The following is an 18,423-nucleotide window of genomic DNA, read 5'->3' as shown; positions in this document are numbered from 1 at the left end:
GGGCTTAACCATCATTTTAAACATTTATTTTTAATATTGATATAACAATTCCTTCATTGACATCTTTAACACCAGTCTGCTCTCCTGGTAACTTAATACATCCTTAATAATACTGTTTGCATAACTCATCTGATTAGTTAAACATTTAATGTATAAATGTTCATCTAATTAGATTATATTGTCAAAAAATTCTGAGTTAATGACATTTAAATTAATGTAAGTGTTCTATATTTTCTTGTCCTATAGAAGACAATTTGAGGTTAAGCTGAATTCCTCTCTTCTTTTACAGCCCTTCAAAAGTGTAAAAATCATTATGGGTTGTAAAAACACACACCATAGGCCCAAGTTGATCCATGGGCCCTAAACATAAATATAAATATAAGCAGATGGTATATGAATACTTATAACACAAGGTTCATATGGATGTGTATAATAATTCAGACCTCATTACCACTTTTCCTCTATAACTAAAAAGTTTTTCCTATCTATATCTTGTCTCTCTATAATAATAAAAGTGTAATATGCCAATTAGACCAGACATCATTCCAGACGTCCTTCCTGACGAAGCCAGGGCCAGAGGGAAGCCAGCCCAGGTCCTGGGTGCCTGTGGGCAGCCAGAGGAGGGAAGCCCGGGTCCTGGGTGCCACAGGGAAGCTGGTGCTGGCCGACAGGGGAAGGAAGGCCTATTCTTGCAAGAATTTTCGTGCACCAGGCCTCTAGTATGATTATAAAATGATTAGAAAATGCATCACAGATATTAAATGCTAGAGATGGGCTGGAGCCCTACACAACTTACTGAATTGTAGCATTTTATTGCTGGGAGAAATTGTAGAGATTATCTGATTTGAACCCCTTCTTTGTTTTATATATAACTAAAAACTCACAAATAAATATAATTTATAATTAACTAAGGCTGGCAACTGAGCCTTAGTCTTGCCCCCGCCACTCCCAATTCACACTGAAATTTTCAAACAGCCATCGAACACCCATCAGCCACTACTTAGTTCCTACCATTAGCGCTGCTATTCATGCTTTATCATGCCTTTATCACCCGTCTTCCATACAACCATCTACATTATTTTTTCATGTATTTCAAATCAAGCCCCGCATACCGTTTTGAGATATTGTCTTCTCTGGGTCTCCCCTCGTCCTCGTCTTGCAGCAAGTGAGCCACCGCTGATGTCTCCGGAGAGGGATGTGGCTGTGAGGAGAGCAGAAGCAGCCCTGGGTCTGCCTTGCTTTTGTTTCAAAAGTGTCTGCTCCTGGGGAGAGAGGATTTGTGGACAGACAATGTCTGTTGCAAAAAGTAAAGGGAGCAGGGTTCCCTGGGAGATAGGGGTGGACTCTCTGGGACTGGGTCAGGCATGAGAGCAAAGGCCAGTGGGCAGCAGTGCAGGGCGCCTGTGCCCTGGGCCTGGGAGAGCCCGAGGCCCGCAGGCTGCAGGGAGGAATGGCTGCTGGGCAGCTCGGGTCCGGGGACCGAGGACCAGATGGCTCACCCATTTGACTTGATAATGTGTGGGCTGCCCCTGTACCCCAGGTTACGGGCTGAATCATGTTTCTCCGAAATTCCCATGTTGAAGACCTAACCCCCAGTAACCATAGGCTGTACCTCTATTTCAGGACAGGGCTTCTCTTCAGGTAAGTAAGAGAAAAGGAGACCATCAGGGTGGGGATTCCTTATGCGAAGGGGAGCCTGGGACACAAGAGGGAAGCCAGAGAGCGAGGCCAAGGACAGTGGCCTTGGGAGAACCAGACCTTGACCTTGGACTGCCAGCCTCCAGAACTGTGAGAAAATACATCTCTCCTCCTCTTCTTTCCCCTCCTCCTCCTCCTCTTCTTCCTCCTCCTCCTCCTTCTCCTCCTCCTCCTCCTCCTCCTCTTCTTTCTCCTCCTCCTCCTCTTTCCCCTCCTTCTTAACTTTTTTTTTTTTTTTTTTAAGAAATAGGGCTTTGTAATAGCCGAGTACATTCAGTATATTCCTTAACCTTTCTGACCATGATAGGACTCATCTCTATAAGAACTGACAGGCTTTGGGGTCACATACAGGATTTTTTTCCTTTTCTTTTCTTTTCATTATTTTTTTTAATATGTTTTAATTGATTTTAGAGGTAGAGGAAGGGAGAGGGAGAGAGAGAAACACTGATGAGAGAAACATCATTAGCTGCCTCCTGCACGCCCCCTACCGGGGATCGAGCCCAAAACCCAGGCGTGTGCCCTGGCCTGGAATTGAACGGGACCTCTCTGGTGCATGGGACTGTGCTCAGCGGGATGAGCCACCACGCGGGCCAGGGCTAGAAAAGGAATGTGTGTGGTTTAAGCCCCAGCCTCTGGCATTTGGTCTGGGCATCCGGAGCAGACTAATTCAGCCCATGTCCAGGCACCCGACTTGGCCCCTGGGGTACTGGAAATTCTGAAATTTCAGAGAATTCATAGGTCTGAGTTTTCTGCCAACTAGTGGCTCAAATGAAGGAATAAGACATATACTATGTGTTTTTGTTTTGGTTTTGTTTTGTTTTTGCACAACTGATGTTTTCATTGAGAGTCATACCCAGCACACAGTTCAGCAGCTGATTTGGATGAACGGTCAGAGCAGATGGCATGCTCGGGATTTAGGAACGTTTCTAGATTCCTAGAACGGCCAGGTGAGGGGGCGGGCAGAGCTAGGAAAGACAGGAGTGGACGCAGAGAGCTGCACGCACCATCAATCTAAATGTGCAAATCATCTCATCCTCCAACGACCCTGCTAGGGTAGCCTGTGACAACCCCGTCTCACAGGCGAGAAACGGAGGCAGGAAGGGATTCACCAGCTCGAGATGACAAAGGTAATGAGTAACAGAGTTAGAATGCAAAGCCAGGCCACCCAGTCCCCCAGCCTCCATCCCCCCCACGTCAGCATGTCACCCTCAAACAGTTGCTGTGACCTGGAGGATAAACGGGACGAGGCCGGCCTCCTCTGAGAAGGGCCGGGCGGTGGCCTGGAAGTCAGCAACAGGCAGATGGTCACCGGAGAATTGAACTCCCTGGGGTTGGGGGAGCGAGATTCTTGGGGCGCCCCTGAAATCAGCATCTTCAGAAGCCCCCACAGGAGGACGGGATGTGGAGGAAGGCGCTCCTGGTGTGGAGCCTCCGGTACCAAAGGCCCTGCCCCTCAGCCAGGCCTGGACACATGCCGCTGGGGTGTGGCTCGGCCCCCACGCTAACTAAAGGCTCCTAGTCCAGGTGGGAGTCCCTGGGGCCCTGCGCCACCCGAGCACAGGGCTGTGCAGCCCCTGCGGCAGGAGGGGTGGGAGGGAGTTAAGGGAATGAACTTCTTCGTTTAGAAGTTTAAATATTTAGGTTTCCTGGAACTTGCAGTGGCCACGCCTATCCTGGCACTAATTTGTTCCCAGGTGTGACTGGCAGACAGCTGGGCACCTCCCACGTCACTCAGATCTTTCTGGGCATGCGCCTAAACTGCCCTAGTCCAGTCCCTTCCCTCATCCCTCAGCGGGGAACAGACTGGGCGAGTGTCAAAGGCAGCTCTGGCAAAGCTGTATGAACGGCGTGCCCATATCTCGCCTTCCCTTTCCCCCTTCCTGTTAAATAATAGCCAGGTTGTACAAAGGCATCGAGATCACCCAGGGCCTTGGTGCTTTAGCTTCAGCCTGCAGCCCGGGCTATTCAGGCCGCGCTCTCAGATCCCCAGTTGGTGGGGTTACTCTCGGGGATCTGGGAGTCCCAAAGAATCCTTCAGCGCGGCGCTCTCATTTGAAGGCATCTGACATGATCCGCACAATCACCAGGTCACAGGGACCGCGCCCCTTCCCCTTGCAATCTGCTCATGGTCTCCCAAGGGACCAGGGTCCGCCCCGGCCCAGCCCCGAGACACAGCGACATTCCCAACCCAAGACCGGAGCAGAGGAAGTAGCTGGCAACGGAGGCTGGGAGGGAGCCTCCAGCGAGTCTGAGCAAAACCAGTAGAACCTGGACAAAACCCGTAGAATGTGGACAAAACCCGTAGAATGTGGAATCTCAAAAAGAAGACAAAAAACTGCTTAAGCAGGAGGGCAGGCTCCGTCCTGCGGTGACCAGTGCCGCTGAGAGGCTGGGCTCGGTAAGAACACAGCTGTGTCCTTCCAGGGCCGCGAGGAAAAGCGTGGCTATGCGGCTGCTGTCGTGTTTGTAGAAATGTGAGTATTAGGGTTCTCTAGAGAACCAGCAGGATGTGCGTGTGCGTGTGTGTGTGTGTGTGCGTGTGTATGTGTGTGTGTATGTGTGTTTGTGTGTGTGTGTGTGTGTGTGTGGTGTGTGAGTGTGTGTTGTGATTGGAGGGTTTATTGTAAGGAACTGGCTCATGTGATGTGGAAGCTGGCAAGGTGAGAGCCTGCAGGTAGCCAGCAGGCCGGAGGCCACACGGTGGCAGATGCCCTCTTCCTCTGAGACGGTCCGTCTTCCACCCATTCAGGCCTTGACTGATTAGGTGAGGCCCACCCACAGGATGGAGAGCAATCCGCCCTCCCAAAGTCTCCTGACTTAACTGTGTATCCCAGCTAAACTATGCCTTCACAGAAACATCTAGGATAATGTTTGACTAAGTATTTAGGTACCCTGGTCTAGCCAAGTTTTCACAGAAAATTAACCATCACATATTGGTTTAAATGGACTCATTTTAGGAAACAGTTAAAAAAGTAGTCTTGCCCTAGCCGGTTTGGCTCGGTGGATACAGTGTTGGCCTGCAGACTGGAGGGTCCCAGGTTAGATTCCGGTCAAGGGCACATGCCCGGGGTTGTGGGCTCAATCCCCAGTGGGGGCGTGCAGGAAGCAGCCAATCAATGATTCTCTCTCATCATTGATGTCTCTCTCTCTCTCTCTCCCTCTTCCTTCCTCTCTGAAATCAATACAAATATATTAAAAAAATAAAACTTAAAAGCAGTCTTGTCTGATGCTGGGAGGAGGGTAGAAAGGAGGTGGGGGCCGTGCTGGCTGTCCCTGGCTGCGGACAGGCCCAGGAAGCCTGGTCTTGCTGACGAGAGGCATCTGATAAAAGGCAGGAACAGCTGCAATTTATTGAGCACTTGCTGTGTACCGGGCACCCTGCTAAGTGCTTTTCAAGGATGATCTCATTCGGGATCATCCGGGATCATCCGGCCCCATCTGGCCAGACCCTGCACGCAGCCCCGCCCCGTCTGGGATCCCTCACCTCCCAGCACTCTAACCCAGAAAGTCAGCCATGCTGCTCTGCTCCACAAACTGGGGGATGTTTTCAAGGGGAAGGTGGGGCCGAGTTCCTCTTCCTCCGGAGACTGAGCCATAGCCAGGGGCCTCTTTGCTCTCCTCTCTCCTTGGCCTAATCCCCGTGCCCCCCTCCCCCCAATGAGTGGGCCCTGCTGTCTGGATCAGGGACTTGCAAAGGTGGGAATCTCTGGGAGGAAGGATCAGTTGAGTTTAAAGACCTGATGCCACCTGGTTGTCAATGATGCCACCTTTTCTTGGTTATGTATTTTACCCCCCCTCATCCTCACCTGCCCTTCATAAAGGAGAGGAGGATGTGTTCAGAGGATTGCAAATGCCTGACTAGTAATGATTGAAGACAGTGGTCGGCCAACCGCGGCTCGAGAGCCACATGCGGCTCTTTGGCCCCTTGAGTGTGGCTCTTCCACAAAATACCACGGCCTGGGCGAGTCTATTTTGAAGAAGTGGAGTTAGAAGAAGTGTAAGTTTAAAAAATTTGGCTCTCAAAAGAAATTTCAATCGTTGTACTGTTGATATTTGGCTGTTGACTAATGAGTTTGCCTGATTTAAGACAATACGGCAAGCTCCTGTTTTATAAGAGAAAAAATGCATAAAAGATCTTGAATGCTACTTTATGTTCATATTTATTTTCTCTCTCTCTCCGACTCTTCCCCCCACATCCTTCTCTCCCTCTCCCTCTCTCTCCCCGTAGCTAAAGGGAGCTGGTAGCAGCCACTCACTTTGCAGCTCAGCTGGTAAAGTGCCTGGAGAGCAGCCAGTGGCCTGGGTTTAATCTACTGATGAGTCATCAATTTCTTTCTCACCCAAAACATCTGGTTTAGGGTCCTGAGTTATGAGCTAATATTAAATATAAAAGTTTATAGCATCACATATATAATACTGTTGATTAGAAACATCAAGAAAAGTAATTGACTGGAGGGGACTTGGTGTGGCCAGCTGGTTGAACATCTGGATGGGATCCAAGGGGCCTGCCTTGAATTCCCAGTTCACCTATTTTTTTTCTTGGTCAGAAATATCTGGTCTGGGATTTTTAAGATTTTGACTCTCCTTGGCTGCTACTTTCCCCAGAGTTTTATATATAAAACTGGGAGTGTGTGTTTCAGTTCACTGTAAAAGACTGAAATAAAGTAATTATAGTTTTTATCCTCTCATGCATCCATTCATTAGACAGTTACTGATTTTCATTCCTATTTCCTCAGCTGCGGGGTGCTGCCGGCCCTGACCACGAGGTGGCAGTGTGCACTCACTCTCCGCCCTGGGCTGAGCCCTGAGAGGAAGAAGGCCGCTACCTCGCCTCCATCTGTTCTGCAGCTGAGCAGCCCCACAGGGGGAAGAGTTCCTACCAGGACGGCTTTGTTCTCAGGGGCTTTGCTGGACACGCGTTACTTAGTTCTCCACAAAAGTCCTTTGCCAACCGCTTCCCTGTGACCAATAGCCCCAAGTTCACCAAGCCCTTGGGTGACCCTCTGTGTTCTGCTTGTTGAAGAGCTGCTTCCTGCCCGGACCCCATGGGTCTCTCCATGCCCCTTGATACCTCGGGGCCCAGGTTTGAGGAGCACCGTGGTTTCTTTTCCGGAATCTCTTCTCCAGCAGCTTCTCTAGGACAGTGGTCGGCAAACTGCGGCTCGCGAGCCACATGCGGCTCTTTGGCCCCTTGAGTGTGGCTCTTCCACAAAATACCACGGCCTGGGCGAGTCTATTTTAAAGAAGTGGCATTAGAAGAAGTTTAAGTTTAAAAAATTTGGCTCTCAAAAGAAATTTCAATCGTTGTCCTTTTGATATTTGGCTCTGTTGACTGATGAGTTTGCCGACCACCGCTCTAGGACATCAGGCAGAGAGTCTTTCGCATTTTGTGTGCCAACTCTGATTGGCTGAGAGGAGCTGCTCCGTGTGGTGTTCAGAAGCACGTGGCCTCATGTCCAGGCTCAGGGAGCAAGAACGCTGTGATGCTTGATGGGCAACGTCTGCTCCGTATCTGCCACCCTTTCACGTGTGGTCTGGGGGGCAGCCGGAAGTGCCTGGTATGGGATATGGTTACCTCTGCAACTAGCTCCTCACTGGAATTAGTGATAGGAAGAGAGCAAAGGGAGCCAGACATAAGCATGGCCATCTGGGCAGCTTCACCGGCAAGCTGCAGCTTCACACGCCCCAGGAGCCACGGCCCCTTCCCTGCAGGTCACGGGGGAGGGGCTCCAACAAAGGGGGAGACGGGCACAGGTGACCTGGGGAAGGTGCTTGCCTTCAGTCGCACCTGGGGGCAAGGTCACTGGCTGGGGTGGGGGTGGGGGTCAGGGAAGCCCCTGTGAGGCTGCGGACTCTTGAAGGACTCAGTGGTTAAGCTGTGGTTATAATCCCCAGGCAGAGAATTCTCGCTCTTGATGGGCCCCTGCCCACTGGCTCCATGACCTGCACGCGCCCGTCCTCTCGTCACAGCCACGTGGCCTGCAGCGGCCGCAGGGCCCTGGCCGCGCGGACCGCACGCACGGGCTGCAGCTGGCACACGGCGACGCCGGCCCGATGCCGGCCGGGGCGGCGCTCTGATGGGGAGCGGAAGCTCCGGGCAGTGGCCTGAATCCCAGGCCTGCCGAGGGCAAGATGCGCGTTTCCGTGGCCGGACGCAGGGACAGGGGACTTGAAAACCCAGGGCTCCTCCTCCCGTGCGTGTCTCAGGAAAGTCGTTTGCTTGTGCCGCCGCGAGGCCTGCACTCCCGCTGGTCCCAGGGGGACGCAGAAGGCGGCCCCAGCTAACACCCTCCGGTCTGACCCGCAGGGCCGAGGAACACGTTCTCCTCCTTCCCGCCCGCATCGCTCCAGCTTCTGGCCCAGAAAGTCGTTGCTCGGGGAAGGGCCGTGCGCTCCCCTGATGGCACGCAGGGCCCTGTCCTCTGCGGGGCCTGGGCTCCGGGTGGAGGCAGATCTGTGGCCCCCTTTTCCTCCCAGCACCGCGGGCGGGGCGAAGCCATTCCTTCCCGCGCCCCTTAGCCGCCGTGCGCTGAGTTCCTGATAAATGCTAACAGAAAGACAGACATGAGAGACTTATTAAAAGTCTGTAAACTCGAGAAGCTGGTATTTTGAAAGAGATTCACCAAGAGCAGAGGTTTTCAAAATGTGGTCCAGGGCCAGGCATCAGCATCAGCCAAGGACTTGTTCCAGGCAGACTCAGTCCCCCCCCGCCCCCCCGCCACCCCCCGCCCCTCAACCTGCTGAAGCAGACCCGGCCGGGCGGGGCGCTGGCCCTGCTGCCCAGGTTCCCCCGGGGACTTGGTGCCCACTCAGGTTTCAGCAGCGCTGTGTTTGAGTAAACCCTTCCCTCCTCCTGCCCTCCCTCCCTCCGCCTGCCCTCCCTCCCTCCTCCTGCCCTCCCTCCCTCCCTTCTTCCCATCTTCCCTCCCTCCCTTCCTCCTTAGTTTCATGAATTCCTTTGAGGGGTCAGAAGAGTATCTTCATTCCTGTCCTCACAGAATTTACAAACTAAAGGTGAAGACAGGATAAACCCGGGCGCAGGGAGGGTGCAGCGCTCTGTGGCAGGAGCTCTGTGGGGTGCTGTGGGGCACATGTTACAGGCTCCTCGCCCAGCTTTGGGCAAGAGGAGTGACCTGGGCTTGCAGGCAGGAAAGACCAAAGTGAACAGTAAAATGTTAGGACGGAAAATGCGTGCAGGCAGTTCTCAACCTTCACTTTGCTGCTCTGAATGAGTAAGTGCCGAAAGCCGCCTGTGTATCTCACCCAGCGCCCTCGTAGGTGGTGCCGGGCTGCTGGACGGCAGTCCAGGCCCGCAGAGGCCGCGCAGGTGGAGGAGGATGAGTCCCAGCAGGGGGTGGAGAGGGCAGCAGGGCAGGGTCCAGGTGCCCCCTGAATGGGCAGCTCTGCTCCAGCCAAGCATAGTCCCCCGAGACATGCAGGCCCAGACAGTGCCAGATCTTTCGTTATGCAAATGAATCTGGAAATCTAGATTTTTATGTGAGATTTCCTGGAAATATTTATAAACTCTTTGTGGGCCAAAAAGGAGATGCGTGGAAGTCAAATTTGGGCCCCTAGGAACCTTGGGCTGTCTGGGCATTTGTCTCTGTGACCGCCCTCTAGTGGTGAAAAGGGGGTGCTGCGCCCTTTGTTCTTCACAGAACAGAGGGAACCCACTTCCTCCCTTCTTGAATTTGGACTTTGATTTCCAAAAACATATTGTTATGGGAAGGTTTAAAGTGCCACCCTGAAGGCGATGCTCCTTCCCCTTCTGGAAGGAGGGCAGTGCTGAGAGATGCTGAGGAGGCCTGGGGGTGAGGGGGGAGCGCAAGGCTGGTGGCCAGGCTGGGGGACCTGCCTTGCTGCTGGGAGCTGCGTGGAGCAATGCCCTCCACAAAATGAAACGGAGGAGCTCATGGACCTGTGTGGAGTCCGGGTCCCAAGTCCTATGTGTCTGTAGGCGGAGCTGCACTCCCTGCCTTTCCTGGATGCTTCAGACTTCAGACTTCTCTTAAATGAACTTCATGGAGGCCTTTGACATCACCCCCGCCCTCCAACTGTGTGCAGAAGTCTGCGTATTTTTCTGGGAAAGAGCTGCTGGCCTGAGCCATCCTCACAGGGACCTGTCACTCAGAAAGGGGAGGAAGAATCTGCCCCTCAGGGCTGCAAACCTGAATGGTTTGGGGTGCTGGGGGGAGGGGAGGGAGTGTTAGAAGGCAGACAGCTGAGCCCTCTCCCTGAGTTTCTGATCCCAAGAAACTGCCTTTCTAACAGGTGTCCAGGCGCTGCCGAGGGTGCTGGCGGGGCCACAGAGGCACTGTGGGACCAGAGGAGCCTGCTGGGACCCTGCTGGGCGACCTGGGCAGTCTCCGCCCTGGGCCTCCCCTGCCTCCCCTGCCAAGTGAGGCCCTTGGCCTGGGTTCCCTGTGAAGACCAGAACCTGTGCTCTTGCCCTCCTCCCTGGGAGATTTAGAGAGCTTGAGACATTGAGGGGCTTTTCATTTTGAAAACACTTGCTTTCAAGTTGCTTGAGGTGTGTTTTCACACACGCACCCACTGTGTCCCCTCTGCGTGCTGTTGGATGAGATTCACAGAGGTGCCCCTGGGTCAGTCCCGGGTCAGGACATGGGACAGCGGGCCTCCCCGGGCGGGTGAGGGTGGGGGGGGGGGGGTGCCTCTTCATGATCTGACTCCTGTCCCAGCGGCCTAGGCACTTCCTCAAACCTCCCTTCTCCTTTAGCTGTTGTGACAGGCTTCTCCATGCTGCTGCCTCACACAGCACAGTTATTCCTTCCCTGACAGCTCAGGGGCCAGGGTCTAAACTGGGCTGGCGGAGCCACATTCCTTCAAGGCTCCACGGGAATCTCTTCCACCCCCCAAATGCTGCCCGCTGGCGTGGCCCATGTGCTGGCATCCCTCCGGCCTCCCAAATGCTGCCCGCTGGCGTGGCCCATGTGCTGGCATCCCTCCGGCCTCCCAAAAGCTGCCCGCTGGCGTGGCCCATGTGCTGGCATCCCTCTGGCCTCTGCTTCAGTCCTCACATCTCTGGCCCTGACTCCTTCTTAAGACTTGGTAATGGCCTGGCCGGTGTGGCTCAGTGGTTGAGCCTCGACCTATGAACCAGGAGGTCATGGTTTGATTCCTGGTCATGGCACATGCCTGGATTGTGGGCTTGATCCCCAGTGTGGGGACTGCAGGAGGCAGCTGATCAATGATTCTCTCATCATTGATGTTTCTATCTCTACCTCTCCCCTCCTTTCCGAAATCAGTAAAAATATATTTTAAAAAATGACGGGGTGATGCAAGGGGACCACCCAGCTAACCCAGGCTAATCTCATCTCTCGGTCTTCACTTTGATTGCCTCTGCAAAGTCCCTTTTGCCACATGAGGTGACATCTTCACAGGCTCTGTGGAGTAGGACATGGACACCTTTGGGGGGCTGCTATCCAGCCCCCGCCCCTCACATAGCACAGGAGGGACTTGCAAACTCATGTCTGCTTTTCTACTCCTACTACGTAAGTGCAAATAAAAATTATACCAGCTAATAGTAATTCTGTATTTGGTATGTGTGAGGCACTTTTTAAGCACCTTATATATACTCTAAACTCTCTTACTCCTCAGAGCAATTATATGAGGTGAGTGTCATTTTTATTCCTGTTTTATGGTTGAGAAAACTGAGACACAAAATGTCCCAGGCCACACAGCTGGATGGCAGAGCAGGAGTGACGCAGGGAGCTAACACGGGCGCACCTCCTGCCAACCACAGTGTGTGCTCCCGCTGCCTCTCGGGAACACCCCTCAGGTGTGCTCGGCGCTGCGGGTGGGGCCCGTGTCATTGCTGTGGGGGGATCAGAACATGCACCACAAAACATGCTATGCTGCACATCAAGCACTTCAAGCTGAAGGCAATTGAGAATTAGCAGGTGCAAAAGGGTTCGAGGACCTCCCCCTTCCTACCTAAAAGCGGACCATACGTTTCCCGTGAAAAAGTAGGATTCCGACACCAATTCTGATGCATGTTTTTTTCCACACCACCAGGCAGTTCTTTGACGCCAGCTGGGTACCCTACAGTTAAACGCAATTCTCACCTTATCTACCCGGAGACAGCTTGGTCTTAAGGGACTGCCTTTCCCTGCCTTCAGAGGCCAATCTCAAGCTCAGATGTCACCAGTGCTTCTGACCAACCCTCTCCTTGGCTTCTATTGATTTGGTAAAGCAGCTCACAGAACTCAGGAAATCAGTTCACCTAGTAGAGTACTGGTTTATTATAAAAGATATTAAAAGCATAGATAAAGAGCCGGATGAAGAGATACACCAGGTGAGGTCTGAAATGGGACGAAGGAACTTCTGGCCCATCCATGGGTGGAGGCTGTGGCCCCGCCCATGGATTGGTTCCAGTCCACAAACCTAGAGGCTCCCTGAACCCTCTTTTTGGAGATTCTATTACTCAGGCATGATTGAGTCACTCATTGGCCAGTGGTGATTGCTTGGGACTGAAACTACAACTCTCTAGTCATGGCAGGTTCCTCTGGGAAACAGCCCCCCTCCCCCCACTCCTCCCCCACCCTCGGCCTTTAGGAAATTTCCAAAAGTCACCTCATTAACATAGACTCAGTCTTGGCTGAAGGGGCTTTTATGAAATCATTCTGCCTTTATGGCTCTGCAGTGATCGCAGGACCTGAGGACAAGAGACCACGTGTTCTGACCAAAGATGCTCCCGTTACTCCTATTGCTTAGAACATTGATAACGTTTTGGGAGCTGTGAGCCAAGTATAAGGACCAAACTTTTCCCTGTGCCAGGAAAAAGAGAAGCTTATCGCCAAAGATAGAGAGTTAATGTTGAGATGAATCGGTACAAACAAACCTACTAAAATCATCCTTATCTCCCGTACCTTACCTTTCCCCCATCAGTTTCCTGGGCACTTCCTCACAATGTACCACCCTAGCAAAACCCCCTTTTCCTTTTCTTGTCATAGTTTACTTACTAGATTACTGGGTTATTACAAAGGTTATTAAATTATGTAAAGGAACAACCAGATGTTCATCCGTAGCCACAATTTATCGCTCTTTGTTGAAATGGTCTCTAAGCTCTCAAGCTTGTCCACTTCTTTGACTTTTCATTTCTTATATCTGAAGGCCTTTGTGTACAAGGAAACAATTAACATCAAATACAGCCTTCGCTTTTCTCCTGTTAATCTGTCATTTGTCCATTTAAGTCTGAGGCGGGCCTAGCCACAGAACCTGAGAGAACAGAGGAAAAGTCTTTCTCTACAATTTTGCATGTTCTGTTCCCCCTCAGCCTCCTCTCTGTCTGCCCAGGTTGTCTTTAGAGGCCACATTCAAATCTCCTTGCCTCCCTTCTCAGGAGGCTGCAGGCCCCTCCCCACTCTCACTGCCCTGAGAAGTAGGAGGATTGCTGGTACAAAGGATGAAAAGCTGGGCTGGATGAGGCCGGAGAGGATTGTGGGAGGAGTTGGTAAGAGCACCAGCCTCCTTTCAGGTGTCATGTGATGTAGGTCTGAATTCTTTTGGTGGAAAGTGGTAAAACAACTTAAGGGATTCATTTAAAAATCACAGCTACTAGCTCAACCACCAGAAAAGTTCAGAGGTGGGTCTGGTAAACATCTTCAGGTAGACTGAATCCAGTGCTCTAACGGTGTCACGGGAACCTGTCCACTCGCTCCCTCTGAGCTCCTTGCTCCTCTTTGTTGGCCTCGTTCTCAGATGGATTCCACCCAGGAGGAGGCGTACGGACACCCACAGCTCTAGGCAGATGGTCTGTTCTCTCAGCAGCCCCAGCGGAAAAAGAATACCTTGTTCACACAGGCTCCAGTAAAAATGCCGGGGCTGATGCTCATTGGCTTCCGTTGGCTCAGCTTTGGTCACACAGCGAGCTCTAAGCCAGTCCCAGGGTTAGGAATGCTTCACTCCGGCTGCCAGGACTGGTTTACTGGCCACACACAGAGTGAAGGGAAAGGGTCAGTCTTTCTGAAACGCAGAGGCAGATGGAGGGAAAGGAATAATGGTCCTCCAAAGGAAAGTCAAGATGATGTTACCATCAGAGGAGGACATGGTCTCTGGGCATCCAGAAATGATAGGTGATTCTTCATAAGCTCTCTCTGGAGCTGGTCATTTTGCGGCCTGCTGTCTTCCTTCTGGATTGCCCTTTGCTATATCTCTTTTGCTGGGGTGGCGGGTTTGGTGTATCTCCCTGTCTGGGAGGCCTTGTTTCTTTTCTTCATATCCATTTGAATTCCGTGTCCTGACAGCAAAGGAGTCACATGGGGTGTATTTAGTCTAGCCGTGGCAAAGTATGTCAGGCAGCTCAGGTGTGTTCCAGGCCAGCTCACGGGGAAGCCACATTCGAATTAGGAACCAAACCCCATTAGGAACACAGAGCTGTGTTAACTGAACCCGGAGCTGTGTTAGATCCAGAGATGCAGTGTCCAGGTGCCCTTTTCAAGACCTACGTACCTATCTCCTAGGTCCTGGACTATTGTTCATGGCTACCTGTGTCACTGAGAACTGCCAGTGGCTGCACTGGGACCTGCTTCCACAAAGGTTACATGGCCTCCTGAGGTAGAGCTCACAGTCAATGACTGGCTGCAGTAAGGTTGGCACCCCAAATGCAGAGCTCCCATTGAATTGGCCAAGGCCTCAGTTGCAGCCACATTGTGAATCAACTTTCCCCGCTGCCATTCCTGACTTCCCCACAGCCTTGGAGATATTTCTCTCCAATAAACCTTCTGCACACACCCGCCATCTCCAAGTCTCTTTACACAGACACCAATCTAAGACACCTGGTTTTCTCTCTTCTGGTCTGTGGACTTGACCAATAGATCTGAGTGTCTATTTTAAAGGCTTTCGTGTCGAGGAACTGGTTCTCTGTTGTCCTGGCCCAACCTCAGTCTTAGGTAGCCCTTTGGTGCTTGAGCTTTGGGGCTGTCTTCCTGGGACAATTATACCTGCAACAAAATACCAATACAGGTGTACAGCTAAACAGACTGATTTTGTATTGGTTTGGCCCATATTTGGCTGAATTTTCAGGTTATCAATGAAGAAGAAATATTCAGGTTGAAGTTGCATGATCATGTTAAGAAATAGGAAGAAAAAGAGAAAAGCAGATGTGTTGCTTTGTCTTGAATGATGACAAAGATTCCCGCCTTGACCAAACTCTACCCAGGGTTCTCTGAGCATTTTTTCAACGAGACCTTGACTTTTGGACTGCTGTGTTCATCTCTGAATTGTCCAGTTTTAGCAAGAATTCTGCTAAATAATTTTATCCAGAATCCTCCCTCATCCCTACCTGATCACCCTCCATAATCAGGTCCCTCAGTGTCTACCATCCCCAAGTGATGTCTGATCACTCTGGCCTGCTTCAGAGAGAACCCTGTTGGGTCAGTTTACAAGAATCCCCTCTGACCCTTGATAAGTATCCATCCGCTGACCCCAAACCTATTCGCTGGCTATAAGTTCCCACTTTTCATGGTTGTACTTGGAGTTGAGTCCAATCTCTTCCCCACAGCAAAACCCCATTGCAGGGTCCCTACACCTATCACAACAGTCCCCCTTGAATAAAGTCTTTCTTACCTATTTTACAATTGTCATAATGTTTTTCTTTAACACTTGTGTGGCCTGCTCATCACTTAAGATCTAGTTCAATGTTACTTCTCCTAAGATGCTTTTCCTTCCTCTTAAGGTCACTTCTTATCTGGGCTTTCTTCATATGTTCACCTGTTTTAGTAGAACCCCTAGACATGGACACAAATTCTTATAAATACCGTATAATGTTTCTCCTAGTAAAGTGTCTTTTAAACTTAAAAATATATAAAAAACAGGATTCATGACAGGAATCAGACCCTGCACACTGTAGGAGGAACCAGAATGTGAAGGTTCAGAAAGGGTAGTTGAAGGATCAGAGAGCCATCCACCCTCCTGTGCCCGGGCATGCTTGGGCATCAGGGTTGACAGGGCAATCTGGGAGGCAGGCATGTCTGCATGGTAGAATTTTTCAATAATTTTTCCCACAATCCATAGTAAGAAATAACTGTTATGTCCACATCCAGTAGAAGTATACACATGCACACATTTATGAACAACAGAGAACAAATAACACTACTTTCTGCTATATGCCACTGTGATATAATGAAAAATATATCTGCTTCCTGGCACAGAACTCCGATAACCTTTGGAATTATCTAAAGAATTAGAGTGATAGGAGTAACCTTTTTATTCATAATGAGCCCCTTCTAACCACACCTGAGTTTATGCTAATGAGATGATTCTTGGCATCTCTAGATAGCTCTAACCTCTGACCTCCAAGGGGGAGCAGAGAGTCTAGGAATTGAGTCAGTCACCAATGGCCCACGATTCAATTAAACATGCTCAGGTAATGGAACAAATAAAAATACAAAACTTGGGACAACCTGTTGGAGGAGCTTCTGGGTTGGTGAAAACTCCAGGTACTGGGAGCATGTGCATACCAACTCCCTGGGGATGGAGGCTCTGGCACTGGGATCCTCCCAGACCTCAGCCAGCAAACTTCTTCATATGTTTATTAATTTACTAGAGGCCCAGTGCACAGATTCTGGCCTGCGGGGATTGGGCTGAAACTGGCAGTCCAACATCCCCAAAGGGGTCCCAGATTGTGAGAGGATGCAGGCCAGGCCGAGGGACCCCATGGTTACACGATTAGGGCCGTGGAGGGACTGTGAGAGGGCTCCAGGGCATGCCCGGCCCTTCTTGCCCAGTCCTGATCCGACAGACCCCAGCAGTATGCTAACTTACTGGTCAGAGCGTCTGCACCCCTGGTGGTCCGTGCATGTCATAGCAACTGGTTGAATGGTCGAATGAACGGTTGAACACTTAGCATATTAGGCTTTTATTATATAGGATATCCTTCATAATAAACTGCAATAGTAAGTGTTGATGTAAGAAACATCCAACACTGTAAAGAATTTTGTAAGAGTTTATTTGAGCCAAACTGAGAATAATTACCAGGAAGCAAGATCTTAAATGCTCTGGAGAGGAACAGTTTGGCAGTTCCTTTTATGCATTGGAATTAAGGAGGAAACATAGGAAGATTACATGAAAGTGGTAGAGAGCAAGGCGGGGGTTGGATTACAAGATTGTCAATAAGATATGTGGTCTCTTGAGGGTGGTCACACGTAGAACAAAGGTCTGAAAGGAGGCATTTCTAAGGTGTGTTAACCTAGATGCACAGAAACAATGGACAGGGCTTGCTTAAGGCAAAGATAAGCCTTTTACTGAGTAAGTTATTTGCTTTTTATTGGAGAAGTTATATACCCACCATGACATGCCTCATTATGAATTTATGCTCAGATCGCCCTGTGAGGTTACTTTCCATAGAACCCCTTTTTTTCCTCCACATAAGTTTAAGGTTTTTATCAGTTCTGTGAGTCATTCTGGCAAATTATCAAACCTGAAGGGCATCATGGGAACCTGCAAATTTTTAGTCGTCCATTTGAAGTGCAGGTGTCTGGGGACTCCATTTGTGGTTGGCATCTGAAGTGGGGGCAGTTTTGTGGAACTGAGCCCTTAGCCTCTGGAGTCGGTGTAACTCCGGGAATTCAGTGTGAGAGTTGAATTACTGGACACCAGTCAGTCGTCAGAGAGTGGGAGAATTGGTGGTTGTTGCTGGTGTAAAAATGACAAACAGCAACATACCCTAATAGTTTCTATTCTATTTTATTTTAGTATATCCTTTTTTAAATTTTGTTCTATTATCTTCAGTTTTTAAAAGTGCTATTTATAACCAATTAAATTGATTCCATAATACTCTACTGGATCACAACCCATAGCCTTAGTTTTTTTTTAAATATATTTTATTGATTTTTTACAGAGAGGAAGAGAGAGGGATAGAGAATTAGAAACATCGATGAGAGAGAAACATCGATCAGCTGCCTCTTGCACACCCCCTACTGGGGATGTGCCCGAAACCAAGGTACATGCCCTTGACCGGAATCGAAACTGGGACCCTTGAGTCCGCAGGCCGACGCTCTATCCACTGAGCCAAACCGGTTTTGGCACAACCCATAGCCTTAGATACACTGTAGTGTCCTGGAAGCTTCTTAACAGCAGGAACATTGAACTTTTACCTTGGCATTCCTCATGTCTAACGCAATATCCGGCAGAGATGGTGCTGTTACAGTTCCATGGGACAATGAGGGGATGAATGAAGTTGTCAGTTTTATGATTCCACCCAGGGGCATTCAGACTTAATTAGTGTAAATTTGTTCCTCAAAGTTAGGCAAGTCACCTCTATACTGGAATGTCAATTTATTAGCTCATCCTGGGAACCACTTTGGGTGGGGTAACTGGTATCAGTAAGTGGGGACAGTTTGCCTGCGGGGTCTAGAAATTAATCAAAAGGCCTTGCTTGTTCCTTGGTGTCATTTCCCTTAAGGTGGGGTAACCAGATGAATTGCCCTTCTCAGCTTGAGATGCTGTCTCAGGAGGCCATCTGCCATGGGCGTAGCTGGGCGGCCCCTCCCTCAGTTCTGAGAGCTGGGATAGCAGCTGCCTTCCGGTCCTTCAGGGTGACTCTTCTTGACTGGCGATGAAGACCTTCTGGGCCTCCACTCTGGGTGGAGATTTAGGGAACACCCCAATCTCATCTGCAACACATTGCTGAAAGACCACTTACCCCTGCAGATGGCTAATTGCTTCAATTTCATGTTCCCTCTTATTAGCTTCAGTTTGAGAAGG

This window comes from Eptesicus fuscus, chromosome 20 (assembly GCF_027574615.1).
Source record: "Eptesicus fuscus isolate TK198812 chromosome 20, DD_ASM_mEF_20220401, whole genome shotgun sequence".
In the NCBI taxonomy this organism is placed as follows: domain Eukaryota; kingdom Metazoa; phylum Chordata; class Mammalia; order Chiroptera; family Vespertilionidae; genus Eptesicus; species Eptesicus fuscus.
Note: the sequence above shows the minus strand (reverse complement) of the source record.